Source organism: Rhipicephalus microplus, chromosome 5 (assembly GCF_043290135.1).
Source record: "Rhipicephalus microplus isolate Deutch F79 chromosome 5, USDA_Rmic, whole genome shotgun sequence".
In the NCBI taxonomy this organism is placed as follows: domain Eukaryota; kingdom Metazoa; phylum Arthropoda; class Arachnida; order Ixodida; family Ixodidae; genus Rhipicephalus; species Rhipicephalus microplus.
Genome location: NC_134704.1, coordinates 134302182 through 134319979, shown reverse-complemented (window position 1 = coordinate 134319979; position 17798 = coordinate 134302182). Strand labels below are relative to the sequence as shown.

Sequence of the window (17798 nt, the reverse complement as noted above, 5' to 3'; positions counted from 1 at the left end):
GAATTATTCCTTTACAACTTCCAGGGCCTCGCCGCTTATCGGATATAGATATTTATTTTCATCCCTGCTCTTTTCCTTTCTGCAGTGTGTCTACTTCGGCAATCATGGGATGTAACTTTCGTGGTATAGCCCATTTTTTCAGCCAGTCTTCTTTATCCTCGAGAGAGTAATCGTTTCCATAGGTTGCCTTTTCCTTCCTAAACAGCTAACAATTTGTTAATTTTTAATTGCGCGGTAATGAAACTACATTGCTAGATGCTGTTTTTGTCTCCCACACTTGCTTTTGCGGATTTTTGGACAATAGCCCAGAAATATACTCCAACTCAACTAGATTGATAATTAGACAAAGGTCGCTGGATCGAATTCTCGGCAGAGGCAGCTGCGCTCTACGCAGAGGCGAACATACAGCACATGTACTTTGATTTAGTTTAGAGTTAAGGAACGTTTGGTGACCCAATTTTATGAATTACAGCGTTCCTCATAATAATATATAGTAGCGCGAACCAATGCATCTCTGAAGTACTGCACAAGACAAGGAAGACAACTATTTTTTTAAAGAATAGCAGGATGAGTCATTTTTCTGCATAACATCGCGTGAGTTCTGTCATTTTGTGCTGTTAACTTCATTCACTTCTGCTTTTAATTTTCTGTTATACCTTGCAAAAATGACACTATCCAATTTCTTGCCACTAAGTTACACAAGACGGAGTGTCTGAGATAAGAAACTCATATAATAATCTTAATATTAGAAATATCACAGATATTTGATGAAACAACCATGCAACTTATACACGCACGCAAGACTACAAAGAAGGCCAGAAGTTCAACATAATTTTTGACAGTAAACCTGCATGTAAGACGTTATCTGAGTAGAAGAGCAATAGTGATTGCGTTTTTACTTCCCTCTCATAGTCATTATCGAAGACATTGACCTTATTTATCATTCGACATGAAAACATACCTGGGTGACCACTTTACTGAAGTGATATAACAATGCTAATTCTTACTTTTTCATACACCAGTCTCTATAATAGAAACTGAAACACAATCCTTGCAGCGCCTATATTTACGAGATCACTTGCAACGACCGATGAAGTGGTCATAGCTTTGGTCACCATGGTCACGAAGGCCGCAGGGGCCAATCACCATTTGTTGTGGCAGACTCGCAGGACGTCTGCCGCTTTGTACATGCGGAGCATGTTATATTAGGGGCTAGTCATGCGCCGTAACCGTCCGCAGCCCCCCTCCTCCTCCACCAGCCATCTGTGCATCCCTTCCTTCTCTCAACACTGCGCGCACTGCGCTCACTTCTCCCCTCCGTGCGGCGCGCGACCTTTAGTTTTACGTGCGCCAGCTGCATGCTAATGTGCCCATGCGCATTAGCATGCCGCTGCATGCTAACGCGCCCATATGCAGGCCGGGGCCGGCGCCCGCAATAAATAACCGAGTGTCGGGGCGCGCCGCCCTTCGTCGGTTGGTTTGTGGGGTCGCTCCACGTCCTATGTCGCTGGTGAAAATATATGCTAACGAATCCGCAAACACTCTTACTGACGTCCCTTCCAATAGCGTCAGCCAATGTGTTGGCGGAACCGCAAGAAATTCCGAAGACACTTCGTCCGTAGACAAGGCTGCGCTGAGAAGAGCTCGCGATGCGGAATGCAAATGTTGGCGTTTGCGTTTCGTGAACAAGGCCACGTACTCATACTCGTATACTTATAAAGAGGAGTCGTCAGCGTCGAGCTCGGCGCTCAACAACGTGCGAACGGCGAGCACTGCGTCGCTAGCGCGTGCGGAGTCGACGTCATGACGATGTACTTCGCGCCCAACCTATCGCGTGCTGCCGCGGAGAAGTACGTCAACGAAGCCTTCGAAGAATACCTGAAAAAATGATCTCAAGGACAGCCTTTCGTGATAGTTGGCGACTTCAACGTCGACGTCATCAAGGACGATTGGGTGGTCGACTACATGAGATCGTGGCACTCGCTGAAACGAGCAACGCACGACGGCAATCAACATCCGACCACGGTTCGTGGGACGTGCATTGATTACGTCTTTGCAAATATCGACCTTCGACCACTGCAACCAGACCCACTCACCCTTCTTTCTACGAACCATGAAGCCATCTTGCGCAAAATACCCAAAGCGTCTCATCAATACACATTGTCTTTCGCAGCATACGTGCGCACGTGTTCACTCGTGTTCACTCATAACTCACACGCATGTCTCAAATTACAAACCACATTTATCGCAATATATGCTCCGCATGCTAACATATATGCTCCGCATGCTACATATACGCTCCGCATGCTAACCAGTGTTCGCACTCGGGGAACTGCGGTCATTTTTTTTACTTTGTCCTATTGAACTGCGTCTCACGCAAAGTGGTGACGGGGTATCGCAAGGGATCAAGACGTGACCAAGTGCCTGACTCATATAACAGTGAAAATAAAGAAATGGGCCCACAGCTTCGTTCGAGGTATGGCAAGCCGAGCAATGGAACACACACTCGGCAGGACCAGTCAACACCTGGGACTCCAAGAGAAATACTCGAATGTCAAACAATGGGTAGGCGAACCACATTTCTGGATTAAGGGCCAAACCTCATAAGCGCGAAAATGCACGCGACAGCGACGAGCGATGCGACGTAGATCGTCTTCGCGTGATCAGTCGCTATCACAGGCAAACCTCATTCACGCGACGGCTTCGGCGAGGAAACTCCACTGTTGCTGGCAGGAGGCCGTCTACTCGCACCAAAAAAACCGCGTAGTGAGCGGTATGCAATTTAAAAATAAGATGTATTGTTGTGTAATAGAACGGAAAGTGTTTATGAGTGCCTTGCAGCACTTTTTTATATGCACATGCGTAAACATTGCGCTATTTCTTGTTGCGCATACGTGACTCGGGCAGGGTTACGTGCCCCTATGTAGTCTTTGTCTTTTCCGGTTGTTCGCTATTGGCTGTTTGAGCCCAGCACTTCTGGCCGATGAGCTACGGTTTCCTAATCTGGAGAACCGAGTGACCGCGCGAAAACGAGCACGCGACACGTCGTGCGAACGCACTGTTTCGTCGCTCATAGCATCGCTCGTCGCTATCGCGCGCATTTTCGCGCTTATGAGGTTTGCTCTTGACTCTCCTGGAACAGCTCGCTTCAAACGTCACGAATCGTGCACGTGCTTACTTATTCACGTGAAATTCATGCGCAGTTTATGACAGCAATCACCGTGCACATTGCCACCATGTGCTATCGCTCGTCGGAACGACAGCAGAGTATTGCACACGCTCGCCGTCGCTAATTTTAGTCAACGTTGTCCTTAAGCTTCCTCTAAAGAGGTCGCTCTTGCTCTGGAATCCACAAGCTTTCAAAAGTGTTCGAAAGCAGCCACATATCTGGTTATTATATATTTAAATATACATACATATATATATATATATATATATATATATATATATATATATATATATATATATATATATATATATATATATATATATATATATATATATATATATATATATATATATATATATATATATATATATATATATACTCAGTGGGAAAGTTCAGTGGGTCGGCTAAGTATAAGAAGCTGGTACACGTAAAAGAAAGCAAGCAGTTCCTTATCGATTTACGTTTCGGCCTTGGGCCGGAACATGCCGCTCCTACCCATGGCAACTTATCTTTTCACCCACTTTTTTTCTTTACATTTACGATACTATTTCGTCTAATACCTTCCCCTATACTTGCCCTGGCAATATTGTCTTGTCGGCTAGATCTCATTAATACTGTGTCACGTAAAACACGGAAAACACGAGCCCTTAAGTAGACACTTCTTTCCTTTATTTATTAACGAGAATATCGCACTGGCAGATTTAGTGTCTTCGGTTGTATGCGAGGGACTACTGGGCAGCTGCTAGCTCGTAATAAGTTCACGTGCTCTGTAATGCGAAACGGGCTCATAAAGAGTGTGGGACACTCTCCGCCATGGCTACTGGTGGCGCTGACTGACACTCCCATGTTTAAATTCACGTATATAGACGATAAAGTGGCTGGGGCGATAAAGTGGCTGGGGCACACAGAAAATATATCAGAATTCATCAATTCCTTAATAAAAAACATCCCCCCAAATTTTCCCTACTACCTAAAGGACACAAACCACTTTATCTGCGAAACTGCGAAACACCATGCGGCAGTTTTCTGGTGACCATGGACGTCCGCTCACTGTACACCAACATACCCCACCATGACGTAATAGTGGCTACGGTTTCTGAATATGTAAAATCTGACTCATCAACTACTGTAAGTGACGAGGTACTGTTTACACTTCTTCAACTTGTACTAAATTATAACCATTTTGAGTTCAATGGCAAGTATTTCCTTGATGTCAGTGGCACTGTAATGGGCACGAAAATGGCCCCAAACTTCGCGAGCACCTTTATGGCTTTACTTGAAATCCCATTCATTGAGGGACGCACCTTGAAACCTTTCTACTACAGAAGATACTTAGACGATATTTTTATGATATGGAACCATGATGAGGGAAGTCTTTTCCGCTTCATAGAGGATTTTAACAAGTGCCACCCATCAATGAAATTCACGCACAAAATTTCCAAAACTAGCATTAACTTTTTGGACGTCACTGTCACGGTCAAAAATGACCGCTTGTCAACAAACCTTTACAAAAAGCCTACAGACCGTCAAATATACCTACATTTCAACAGCAGCCACCCAAAGCATTGCAAAACGAGTATTCCATATTCTCAGGCCTACCGGTACCGAAGAATATGCACCTATATGCGGGAATTAGAGAGACACGCGGAACACCTAAAGCTTTCCTTATTGAAACAAAATTATCCGGAAGACATTATTGGCGATGCCATAATACGTGCTCGCAACGTGAACAGGAATGATATAATTATGGGACCAAACAGAGTATCTAAAACCACTTCCCATACGAACCTTGTACTAACTTACTCCTCATACTCCTCATCAGCACCACGAATCAACAACATACTTTCCCACCATTTCAACATAATCAGGCAAAGCAAACGACTAACTTCTATTTTCGCCAAGCCACCTCACGTGGTGTACCGCAGGGGTAAAAATCTGAAGGACATTCTTGTCAGAGCAAAAACAAACACCACCGAAATTCAATCAGGGTGCCATCCGTGCGGAAAAGCTCAATGCAAGGTATGCCCACAGATGGTCACAACACGTGAATCGAAAGCGAACTTCTCGGATTTCAAATTCTGCATAACTGAAAGCCTTAATTGTGACTCCAGTAACGTAATATACATGCTACATTGCAACATCTGCGAACAAGAATATATCGGCCAAACAGACGCGCCATTTCGGCTGCGGTTCAATAATCACCGGTACCACGCCACTTCACTGCCGAAGCTACCTTTATCTATACATCTGCGCCTGCCAAACCACAGTTTTGAAAATATCAGCGTAACTCTTTTGCCGTCCGGTTTCTTAAACAGGCGCGAGCGCGAACAGCGTGAGGCATATTTTATTTTCAAATTTCGAACATTAGTAGCCGGCATCAACGAGGACCCCGAAAAACTCTCCTGCCTCCGAGAAGTAAGCCAGGAGGAAATTGGTGACAAAGATTGATAGCTGGAGACCATGCTTGCTTTTTCTGACTGACTCGTACGTGTACACTGTCCTTTCTTGGTTTTTTGTTTTTCTTCTTTTCCCCCCTTTTCTCCCTTTGTTTCTTTTTTTCACATGCACATACAAAGTGTTTATACTCGCCTACCACTCAATGACCATTGAAGGGAAACGGACGAAAATTAAATTTAAACAGCCGACCGACCCATTAAGGGGAAACCCTTTCTTTACGCACGCCGCACGCCGACCGACCCATTATGGGGAAATCCTTTCTTTACGCACGCTGTCACGAACCTCTCCCGCCACCGCGGCGACAATCTAGGGTGGGCCGACACACGTCGAGAACTGAACAGCACGTGATAAGAACCGTATGTGGACGTACACGGACAGTTGGTTTCGTTCTCAGTATTGACAATGGTTCCTCCTTTTTTTACTTTCTTTTCTTTCCTTTTTTTCGTCTGTTTTCTTCCCTTTTTTCTTTTTTCTTTCTTTCCTTTTTTTAGTTCCCTCTCACTCTCGCAAACATCTTTCAACGTGAGAGGGACACGGCAGCAACAAAGTTTGGAAGTTCATGTCAGTATAATGCATCCCCTGATGAAGGGAGGACCCCTCCCGAAACTGTTGGGAAATGAATATATTTATCCTTGTTGACAACACTCCTGTTGTGCCATATCCCATACCTTCACGAAGACTAACTGGCCCATTGAATTGTTACTCCCATTATATATATATATATATATATATATATATATATATATATATATATATATATATATATATATATATATTATATATATATATATATATATATATATATATATATATATAATTTTTTACAAGCGCCACTTATTCATAAATAGTTTATCAAGGAAGGAATAATGACACTGTAGATAGTTCTTGTATTTTTTAAATCTGTTTAGGGATATCTCATATTACCAGTAGAATTTAAACCTGTACAAATGAGAGTATAAGATTTAAGTTTTTGTAACTTTTATTCAGTGCGATGCTGTCAGGGTGTCCACTTACAGAGTGGAATTGAAATAGCATTACGTTAACTATTCTTATTATCCACAGCAGCTAATCTAGATAAACCACAAACAATTGCCTTTAGATTGTACTGGCACAAATTTTAATGCACTGCTAATCTGTCATCCTTTTGTATGTCACTGAAGACACCACCTTTCCAATGGAGCTCTTATTTGTAGTTTATCAGCTTAGTATGCTAATTTACGATAAAATAAATGTGCTTTACTTTGCAAATGTAAGGGTAAATGTTCTTCATTTCGTAACGAGACATTCTGGACCAATCAAATGTGCAGAACTTAATATTCAGAGTGATAAACTTTCGTAACAATTAAAAAAAACAAGTTCTCGACATCATTGATGGTACGCCGCAATCAAATCATGAATGCTAATTTAGTTAAATGACTGTATTTGCAGATAGTGCACGTAGTAACCCTCAAACAAGCTACATCAAGTTCATGTGACACCATACAAGTTGAAAAATCTCTTGTTCTTTTCTTCAAGCAGAACACAGGATAATGACAGCTAGACGCCAATTTACGCAGACAGAGCAGAGAACACTTTCGATACATTCAAGTTTTGCAACTATTGCGAACCATACAAGGATATGTTAACATTCCTGCTGAATTCACATACTGCTAAATAAAAATCATTTTGTATAACCTGGTACTCCTACGACCATTCTGTTTTATTTTTCTGAGCAAACATTGTGAAGCTCACGTGAAGTGATGATGGAACTTATTAAAGGAATGTGCCTTGTCAGAATCACCGTCAAACAGCCGCCTCCGCTAAAGCACCACACTTCGGTTGCAGTAATAGCTTAGCTGCCGATGCTCCACTAAGCACACCTCCGGGTGGGACATCACGCTCCCGTTGGCAGAACAAGTGCCCCTTTAGATATGCACGGTCGATCGAGCCATAAGCGTATATCTTTGATAACGTATTATTTGACGGCAGGTTGAACGACTCGTGGGCCATTACGGAGATGAATGGTGTCCTTCACCACGATTAAGCCCGAACCATCACTGAAGATAACAGCTCCTCCAGAAAGGCTTCTCAAACAATAGGCGTCTGAAATAATCCGTTTTTATAGACTACGTCTATACCCTGTTAACTCGAGCATGTACAAGGTGATAGGCTTTTCAAACGCGGAATAGAGCTTGCTTCGAATAACCATGAATAATGAGTGAATGCTTGGCAACTTGGCGCTCGGTGATGTACGCGCACAGAAGGTAGAGTATCGATCAGTTTGCATGAAATTCATGACATTTTCATAGCACAGGACTGCACTGAGTTACGCAGACCACTTCGTTGGTAGATTGTGAGTGGCCACAGTAGAACATATTGTTATTAAGAGCTTGCTCTTCAAGCTTCTTATGCTTGCGCCTTGTTAAGACACGTTGCCGGGCTAGTTGGTAGGGGTTCATGATTTATAAGTGTGTAGCGCACCACGACAAGGACACAAAAAGAGAGACACACATACACAGCCCTAACTTGCAACTATTGTTTTATTTGCGATCACACATGCTATATATACAGTAACAGTGGACCGATAAAACCTAGAACATGTCATGTAAAGATACAGCACGCCTCATGCACGCGTCATCATAGATCGCGACGATCAGAACTCGCCAACGTCAAAATGGAGATTCCACATTCTTCTTTTCTTTAGCTGACGAAGCTATTGAAGCCACACTCACACATTTATCTTTAATTTTGTCATTTTCAAAGGCTTCAATGATTTCACGTGTAGTCCTGTCACGGGCCCTAAACAGAATGCAGGCGTTTTGTAACACAGGGACACAATCACACCTCTGACAGTGAAGGGCCAAATTACCAGATATAGCTTTTTCTACGTTGTATTTGTGTTCCCTAAGTCTTTTGTTCACACACCTTCCAGATTGGCCTATGTACAAGTAATCGCAAGTTAAAGGAGTGCCATAGACAACACCACGACTACAATTCACAAAATTTTCCCAGTGTTTGATCTTACACTCCCGTTTCCCGCAGCAGTCTGCGTTAACCTTTTTGCACATTCCTTGCAACCGTTCGGAAGCTAAAAAACTACATCCACACCAGCCTTTTTTGCTGTCCTTCGCAAGTTATGCGAAATGGTATTCATGTAGGCCACTACAGCAACCTTGGCTGCCTTAGTGATGGCTGCCTAGTCTCTGACGTTTGCCCTTCTTCTCCTGCTCATATTTTACGCGAGGGCGGTTAACAGGCGCATGGAATAACCAGAATCCAATAAACGTTTAGCTTGAGCCCACAAGCTTGCGTCAAGCTTGTGGTGGCACCACTTCACCAGTGAATTTTGAAGGCGGGAATTTCTCACCGCACGCTTTACCAATTTTGAGTGAGCGGACGTGAACAGAAGAACCGGTTTATTTCCTCGCGGTTCATAGCTCCAACATACTCCTGCTGGCGAAAAATTCAGCCCGGAGTCAAGGAATCTTATACAATTGTCATTTGGTACTTCATCCGTCAGCACCAGGGGAGATAACACTGTCAAGAACACGGTTATAGTATGTGTCACAACCGCATCAAAATTGTTATGATTATTATTGGCAATGATCAGATAGTCGTCTACAGATCTAAAAACAGCAATCACATCGGTGTGCTTCACACACTTGTCAAGGACCTTATTACGTTTTGCTAAAAACAGGTCGCTCAAATACGGGGCTATGCAGTAACCTATACATATCCCGTTCTTTTGTTTCACAGTGTTCGCATTCCACGTCGCATAGGTCGAGTTATGATAAAAGTAAAGTAGCTCTAAAAACTGTTCACTCGACACACCGGCAGTATTTTGAAATTGAACCGCTCCTATTCTGTCGATACCTTCCGATACACACATCATCAATTCGGCTCGAGGAAGGGTGTAATAAAGGTCTTTACATCGATTGAAAATGCTAGAAGATTCTTGTTGTCTTTGCCTGCGAAAAAATCTAGCATTTGTTCTAACTTTTTCGCCAAAAATGGGTCGTCAAGAGATATAAACTTCAAATTTGTTTGTAGAAATACCGCAATGCACTTTTGCCAGGATTCATTCTCCCACATGATCACTCTGAAAGGGCAGTCAACTTTATGCGTTTTCACCGTGAATTATATATCAAGACGCACTACTTTTGTCTTCTCGATCGACTTAACCAGGCCTTCAAGATTGAAGCTTTTGTAAAGCTTTTTTTTGCGACAGTTCGCACTTTTTCTAACAATATAATATTATGAGTATTGAATACAGAATCAATGACCTCTGACACCTTTGCCTGATACAACGATTTATTCATAGCCGCAAAACCACCGTCTTTATCGGCCGGTAAACAGTGCGAGTAAGTTTTCCTTCAAGTGCCTAATGGTCCCCTGAATGGCAAATCTGCCGCCCGGAGGACGGACACTCGTGAGTACGTCGACACCTTCAGACACACACCTGTCAACGTCAGCTACAGGTACTTGTTTGGAGACATTCCGAACCATCCTAGCAGTTCCGGGCTGGATTTGCGCGGCTCGACGGTGAACTTTGGTCCACACTTGAGTACCTGTTGCACTTTGTCGGGCCAGTTCACGTCCCCGATAACGTGTAGAGGATTCGATTTTGCGGAGGGCTTTTTCTGTACTTGCGTCCTCAGCCCCGGCAGAACTTGCCGCAAGAGGACTAGTGCCTTGTCCGTGGCCGTCAACGTGTACACTAGTTCTCATTGTTCCCACTATAGGGCACCGCTGCGCTCTCTCTCAGCTGCGCTATTTCCGCTGATTCATGCATTTGGCGCTGTGCGCTCCAGATAGCTGACTGCTAGAGGGCCACACTTGTAGACAGCGCTCGCGTTCGGCGCGCTTCCTTCATCTTCGCTGAGAGCTCATACAGTGAACACTCTTAGTTACCACTCCGCAGCATGAACACCCCAGAAGCCAAAACAGCAGCGCGGCGGGCTCTCTACGAAGGCGTTGTGGTAAGAGGCCTTCAGTTAAATGTGTTTGATTGCCACTATCTGTCGGGCTGCTGCAAAGTTTACCCGGACACGTCTCTTTATAACTCTTTCGTAATTCTTTCGAATTCTCGCATCTTTTTCTCTTGTGGCCTAGGCGAGTTTTATGCATTCGAACTCGGTAAACAAAGCCGAGCAACCAATGAAGCCGAATACGAAATTAAGGTTGCATGGGTGCACGAGATACAACAAGGGCTGTCAAGCGATGCTGCGATTGATTCTTCCTATTCATGAAATTGTGCACGATGAGATCACACTTACCGAATCATAGGAGATCTATAGCCAACTAGTGTTATATTATTTTAAGTATAATTTTTGCCAAAAAAGCGAGTGTGTTTCTCACCTACATTTCAACTATATTCAGTCTTCTTTCTGCAAGCGTTTTTACTTGTGTTCTACATAAGCGCTCTATTACCTTGCTTTTTATAACACCTGCATTCTAGAGCGACGCCTGGAAACTAAGATTTTGTCATTATCTAAGTGCCACAGCATGCTATAGAACAAACTTTCGGTGTCTCAGCAGCCTCGAAGCTGCCTATTTATTACTTAGCTCACACTTTCTATATTAAATCATGGAGTTCAGTATCACTATTGGTTATAATATCAAGCTTCCATCGCTTTTTTTCTGCCACGATATCTTCAACGTATTGCTACATCTCTAAAGTGAGCAGCGTTCTGCGCCTATTTTTCAATCGATATTTTGAACCCTTATAGGAAGTGCTCCTTAGTAGAGAAAAAATCGCAAAAATAAAAAAATTATTATTGCCCAGCAAATACATTTTCTTTGTCCATCGCTTTGAGGCGTGGACCTCTCCGATAACTTCAGACCTCTCGCGCTTAACAAATATTAACGCAAATATTGCCCCCATTGTATGAGATGGTTTGCACCATGTGGCACGGATGTTTTTTTTTTCGTTCTGGAGAACACCATATGCAATATACGAGTTTATTAAGCGCTGCTGTCGCATTCAGGTTTAGATAATAAAAGAGATTCGGGACCCAGATTGAACCAGCTTGTGATCCTCTCATACTTGTTACGAAAGTGGCTGTAAAAAGTATAGCCACTGGTGAGACAAGCAAATTTATTTTGAAGCATATGATATCCGTTTACAAAATCGCGTCTTATTGCGGAAAGCTACAGTCCTTGGCGCCTCTTGTTAAGTTTTTGCCAGAACAAGAAATGTGCATAAACTTTTGTCGAGGTCACAGGCTAGACGTGCTATACCCCCCATTCTGTTCCCACGAGTAGGATACGAAACTGGTTATCCTGGAGTGGTTGACCTGCCTACCTGTCCTTCTCTACTGTTTATTCTTTTGAAGTAAACTGGCCAAATATCAGTATATTCTCAACAAAGTGCAGTAAAACACTGCAACGCATTTCCTGCTTAACGACCTCTTGGGAAATTAGCGGTATACTGCCAACAAGTGACTCATTTTTATCTAGTTGAGCACCTGATTCCTCTAAAAGTAAAAGGGTCAATCTACACGTTCCTGAATACCATAACAGTTTCTCTTGATTCGTTCATTGGTTAAACCTCACTAGAACTAATAGAAATGTTTCAACTGCTTGAAGTACTGCTCTAACATGTGTTGAAACATCGCGTGAGGATCGGATGTTAACGTCAAGTTCGAAGTTTTCATGGACCTGCACACTGTTTAAACTTTTTCCTCAACGCAGCATTCTGAACCCTTCTCACAGAACTGCATGTATAAAATATTTATGCAGCGGGAAAAGACAAGCATGTCATTTGTCATAGAACTAGATGTGCGCGTCGCCCCTTCGCCCTCTTTTGCATAAGTGGGCAGACTTTGGCTGAGCTACAAGGGGGACACGTGCTAGATGAATGGATGCTATGAGCGTTCCCTTTATAACGGGTCTGCGACATGTGTGCCACCAGAATCGGAAGAAAAAAAAAACGATCTTACTCCTGTCTGTGTCCAGCGCTTCTAGCGGCAATATCAGCGAACTTACATTGGACAGCTCAGTAAGGTCTGGGAACGTTGCCTTTAGAGCGAAGCTGCGTAGCTCTACCCCAGAATCGTTTCATTTTCATGGGCGAAAAGTAGCAGAGGCTTAGCTCGCCTATTCAGCTACGGATGCATGAATCATGAACGGACGAACCATGGGTGGACGGTCGAACCACGTAATGCAGAACTACGGACGGAGTAACCAGCGAGCGAGTGATAGATATCAGGCGAGTACGTCACTCCAGGAGCTTCTAAGTCTTCTCAGGAACTCCAGCTGTGTGTTGTGTGACATCACTGTTGCTTGCGCATGCTCACCGCAATCCACGCCAAATTTCTCAACCTCGGACTGTGTAGCTTATGCTACAACGCCAGGATCTCCAACCACCGACAGACTCTCGCGCAGGCGTGCTGCTCTAGCAGATGCGTGCGCTTCAGAATAGGTTGTGTACTACATACTTCGTCTATGCCATGCTTGTCTGCTGTCGTAATGAACATAGGAGCATGACCTATGTCATTTAAGCTTTTGCATTACTTGAACGATAGGTCCCAACTCTTTGACTGAAAGGAATGTGTGTTACTGGCACAACGCAGAGCACCGAGCTGGATTGCATCAACATGGCAGGGACGTTTAAACACGACAGCAGCACAGGGAAAAAATGTGTAAAGTCAATGACATTAGAAACCTAACGTGAAGGCACACCAAGACACATTGCGGCAACCAAGATTCGCGTGCACACTCTCGGAGGCTGCGACGCGTCACAATTTTTATTTTCACCACACCAGGATTCTAATGAACTGGCCCAGAGGCACGCATGCTCACGCCTGAGCGTGAGGGTCGCCTTTTTTCGTGACAGCCTCGAAGCATTAGTTTGGACCTGCGAGGTAGCGTTACATTCGTATTAAACAGTGCAGGAGGAAAATTGATTCGCAACGATCTTACTCCAATAAAATGTAGGCAAATGGGTCCTCGCCAAGACCGAAGAAACATTCGTACGACCCTAAAACTCGTACGACTAGAGATGATATCAATGAGTTTACTTCATTTCTTCATCTCTCTTGCGTGTTCTTTTTTTCTTCTTGTTAGTGCGTGGTACTCGAGAATTGCTGCCTCATGAACAGTTAAAACAACACACTGATCTATCAAAACCTTTTTCTTTATTCAGAACACGGCAGGAAGCTGATGATGCAATGTTCCAACGGAAAAATCCTATAACAAGAAGTTCTATCTTTGAAGAAGACAATTGCAGTTGTCGAAACATCGGCTCGGGCAAACAACCGCTGTTACGAATCCTTTTATCACTTGCTTTATTCGGGCTGTTCAAGTTTTCCGATGAATAACAGACGGTATATTGAATTGATAACTGAAAGCGTAAGTAAGGTGCGGAATGCACTGGTCAATTGCCTTACAGCGATGAAGGATCATATGTTATCATATTTGGGCTGGTCAGTAGAGACCATGTTCAATTATAATGTTATGATACACATGTCGACAGATGACGTTAAAGATCGCAATTTTAGAAAACAAGTTCAGTGAACGCACAATAAAGCACTTTTTTTATTCTGTTTGAGATACTCCGAAGGTGACGCTGAAACGTACTGCTTACAAAGCGTGGGCCAATCTCAATAGAATTATTGACTTCAAATTACCACAGGATACCGAATTAAACGGCTGCTAAAACAAAGGGCCGCGACATTCCTGTTGCGAAAGAGTGGCTTCTCTTGTCCTATCTATTCCATTTTGCGACATTGTCATTATTCTGTAAAAAAGAAAAAAGTAAACAAGCAATAAACGAGGCAGTTTCTTAACGGTAAAGTTGCTACAAGGCGAACAAGCATGGCAATTGGTCATGAGCACAAGCAATCATCAGTAGCATTGAAATACATGTCATCTGTTCCCGTGGCGTTGTCTTCATGCACAGGTAAATACATCTAGTAAAATTGTCAATGCGCTTGTGTATATGGCGCGTAACTCTGAGAAAGATCATTTTACTTACTGATATTACCACAGCACCTTCCACGAATTTTTTATTTCTAAATCATGATTTCTCGTGCATTTAAACAGCCTTAATTAACGCGTTCAAAAAACGGGGTCACTTTTGAGGCCATGCAAGCCCTCGCTGATTTCAGAACTGTTGAAAATTTCGGGCACACTAAAATTGTGTAATGATCATCGACGAGACACTTTAGCCCTATCTCAGCAAATATTGAGTTCAACGGCCGGCCAGCACCTTAAGTACGTTAAAAATTAGTAAGCGTTTATGGTCTTGCATAGCTTAACAACAATGTGTACTTAAAAAAAAGCTAGCAGCATTAAAAATAGCTTACACAATAAAATTGTGGGCTGAACCGAGATGAAAATGGGCAACTTCTCCACCGGGTGCTGTGCGGAGGCGTTCAAAGTGACATCACGAGGGCAGTCGACCTGCAGCTCGAAACGCCCCGTTCAGGTCTTGGTAAACTCCAGAGTAAGAGGAGTCGGGTGGCCCACCCACCATCTGCCGGAGCACACCTGTGCCTAACGTCGAATACCCAGGTGGTGGTTGGTGAACGGCTACGCACGGCAAATTAGGCCAGGTGCAGAAGATGTAAGGAATATAAACCATGCATCCCACTTCGTCGGGCGTCAGCAAGCAGGCACACGCGAACGATGGCTTTGTCTTTGCGTAAATTCCTACTTCACTTCTACGTTGAACATTGTTCAGAATGCTGGAAACACGGTCGGCTTGGTTCCAGCCTTGGTCGAGACGATAAAGCACCCAAGGTTGCAGGGCTCTCTGGCCCACCAGAAAGCAATATAAGTGCGCCACGGTCTGCAGACTCTCGAACTGAGAGTGTTGAGATGTTAAATAATTACGGATATCACTTACGGCCTGTTGCACACCTTTTCCCCTGACCTTTGGGATTTGAAGATCGGCTTCGTCGTCCAAGTTTTCAAGTTTAAAATATCGCAGGCTTGACAGAACCGAGCACAACACATCCAAGTAAGCCATTGTGTTCCGCAGTGGTACTTTGGGAAGCTTGATGTAAGAAAAGCCTTAAGCCTTTTGATAGGGCTGAAGAGGGGCTTTTTGTGCAGGCCGAAATGTTTGCTGAACCGTTCAGTTCGGAACTCGAGCGGTGATGTGAAGTGACAGTCTGTTGAAGTACGGCTTCTGCTCACCCTCGGCTTGGCAGGTGCCCGGGATAGCGTTGAGCGGTGCCCCGTTTGGAAACGTGTTCTAAGATTTGTGGTGCAGTAACTGGGAGACAGATCTTTTTTTCCACAGCGGCACGCTTAAAGTGCCATGCTCTGCTTTGCCACAGGATGACTATAGTTTGCGTTCTCGGTGTAAAGTTGGTCACGTGTCTGATGATATGTGCAGTTTGAAGAAGTGTTATTGAGATAAAGGACGATATGTCGCGCGGACGAGTTTTGAAGACATTAGATATATGCACGAGGTGCTACTAAAAGCTCTCTTTTGAACATTGTAAACTTTCATGAAAGGGAACACGCAAGCGCGTGGCCTGCGCTCCGTCACGGTAACCTACAGCAACATCAAGCGACCGATAAAGAAACTGTGTTCGCTTTTCACATCATCTGTTAGCAAACGAAACAACAAGTCATAACCGTTAGACAAGCGCTGCTAAATTGTGCTCCTGTCTTGGTCTAGCAACGGGCGATACAGCCAAAGTCAGATGCGCTTTCTTTATCTGTCGGCTGATGGTGCTGTAGACAGCCACAGAAGGCCACGCGCGTGTGCGTTTGCTTTCATAAAAACTGATACTGTACATTCCGCATCTTTTGTAAAAGAAAAAAATCGGCAAGTACACTGCACCAGAAAATTTTCACTATCATAGGGAAGCTTTAACGGGCACCTAGGCATTCAAAAACTTTTGTCAAAAACTGCTTATTTTGGCGCCATCCATATGAGGACGGGATACTTACGGCGAAAGCGGCAGTTAGGTGATAATGAGGGCATTTCGAGGAATACTATTGGTGACATTATTCCTGACATTAGGGGCATGCATACTTTTGTGTTTCGTTCGCCTAACAGCGCAGCTGTTAGAAGTTAAGCGTGCGCCGTCTGCGTCTCTGGCTTGCGTCATGGGGTCGTATAACCAGAGGAGCGAATAAATAGACTTATTACCAAACCAAAAAGGTGATTGCTAGAAATTACGATGACGCAGATATTCGAGGTGTAAATGATGATGACTGTCACGACCTATATGGGGCTATGCTGTCCTTGGAAACAATCTTGTTAACGCAGCTTGCAAGATTGCTGTCCTACGGTTTATGGGGCATCGAACCGCGTGTGTTTTATATTTCTTCTTATTTTGGAGTCTTTACGGCGGGATCGTATTTCTATCTTTCACTAAGTACTAAGTAGTCAGAAGAATCTTCACAACGCGCTTTCAAGAGTTTGTGTGTGCTTTCAAGAGTTTTTGTGAAAACCGCATGAGTCCATGTTCACTGCATGTAAATAATTTACAGTTATACTGCATGCCACTCACGTTGGCACAGTCATAAGTATTAGGGAATAGGATGCGTTTCTCAGACTACTCAATAATTTACTTACCTTGCACGGTTAATATTATGACACAAACAAAATCATGGAACGTCTGACATTGAAGAACTTTCACATCCCTCACATTGTGCAACTCCTTCTGCGAAAAGCATTCATGAAAAAGTAAGAAAACTTGCCCTAGCACGACGGTAGAACTGCTTAGAAGTGTGGTAGCCTAGGCTAGTTGATATAACATGACGATAATCATAGCCCTCGTCTCCTTCGTGTCCTTCTTGTCTCTGGGCCATCGTTCTGTTCTCGCGCTATAACTTTCGTAGAACTGCTGCAGATTTTTACAACCAAAGCGTGTTTAAGCAATTCACTGAGATTCCGAAACATCTTTTGGGCACGCGTCATACACGCGTTGTGTGTATCATAGTATTTCACCTACCCATCTTTGTTACTTTTCTTGTTCAATTTGACATCTTTCGTGTTGCCTAGCATACTGAGAACAACCTGCTTGGCGTTCATGCCTTTTCCTTCCCTTTCTTTCTCTCTTCCTACAGTCATTCACTGCCAGAAGGTGGAACTGCTTCGTAGGCTCAAATTGAAGTGTTTTCCAGACCGTGTTCGGGAAACAGTCGGAAAAATTCAGAACAAAAAGTGACCTAAAACCTATTGCGACGGGCATTAACAACCGCGTGACGTTTGAAGCGAGACTAGGTG

General features: G+C 43.7%; 1 long non-coding RNA gene across 1 annotated transcript; it reads right to left on the bottom strand.

Annotated features, from left to right (window-relative positions):
- Positions 1-13297: 13297 nt before the first annotated feature.
- On the bottom strand, positions 13298-15866 carry LOC119173366 (uncharacterized). Its single transcript, XR_012895202.1, has 2 exons — positions 14914-15866; positions 13298-14345 (listed from the first exon to the last, which is right to left on the bottom strand). It is a non-coding gene; the product is annotated as an uncharacterized LOC119173366 (long non-coding RNA).
- Positions 15867-17798: the final 1932 nt, after the last annotated feature.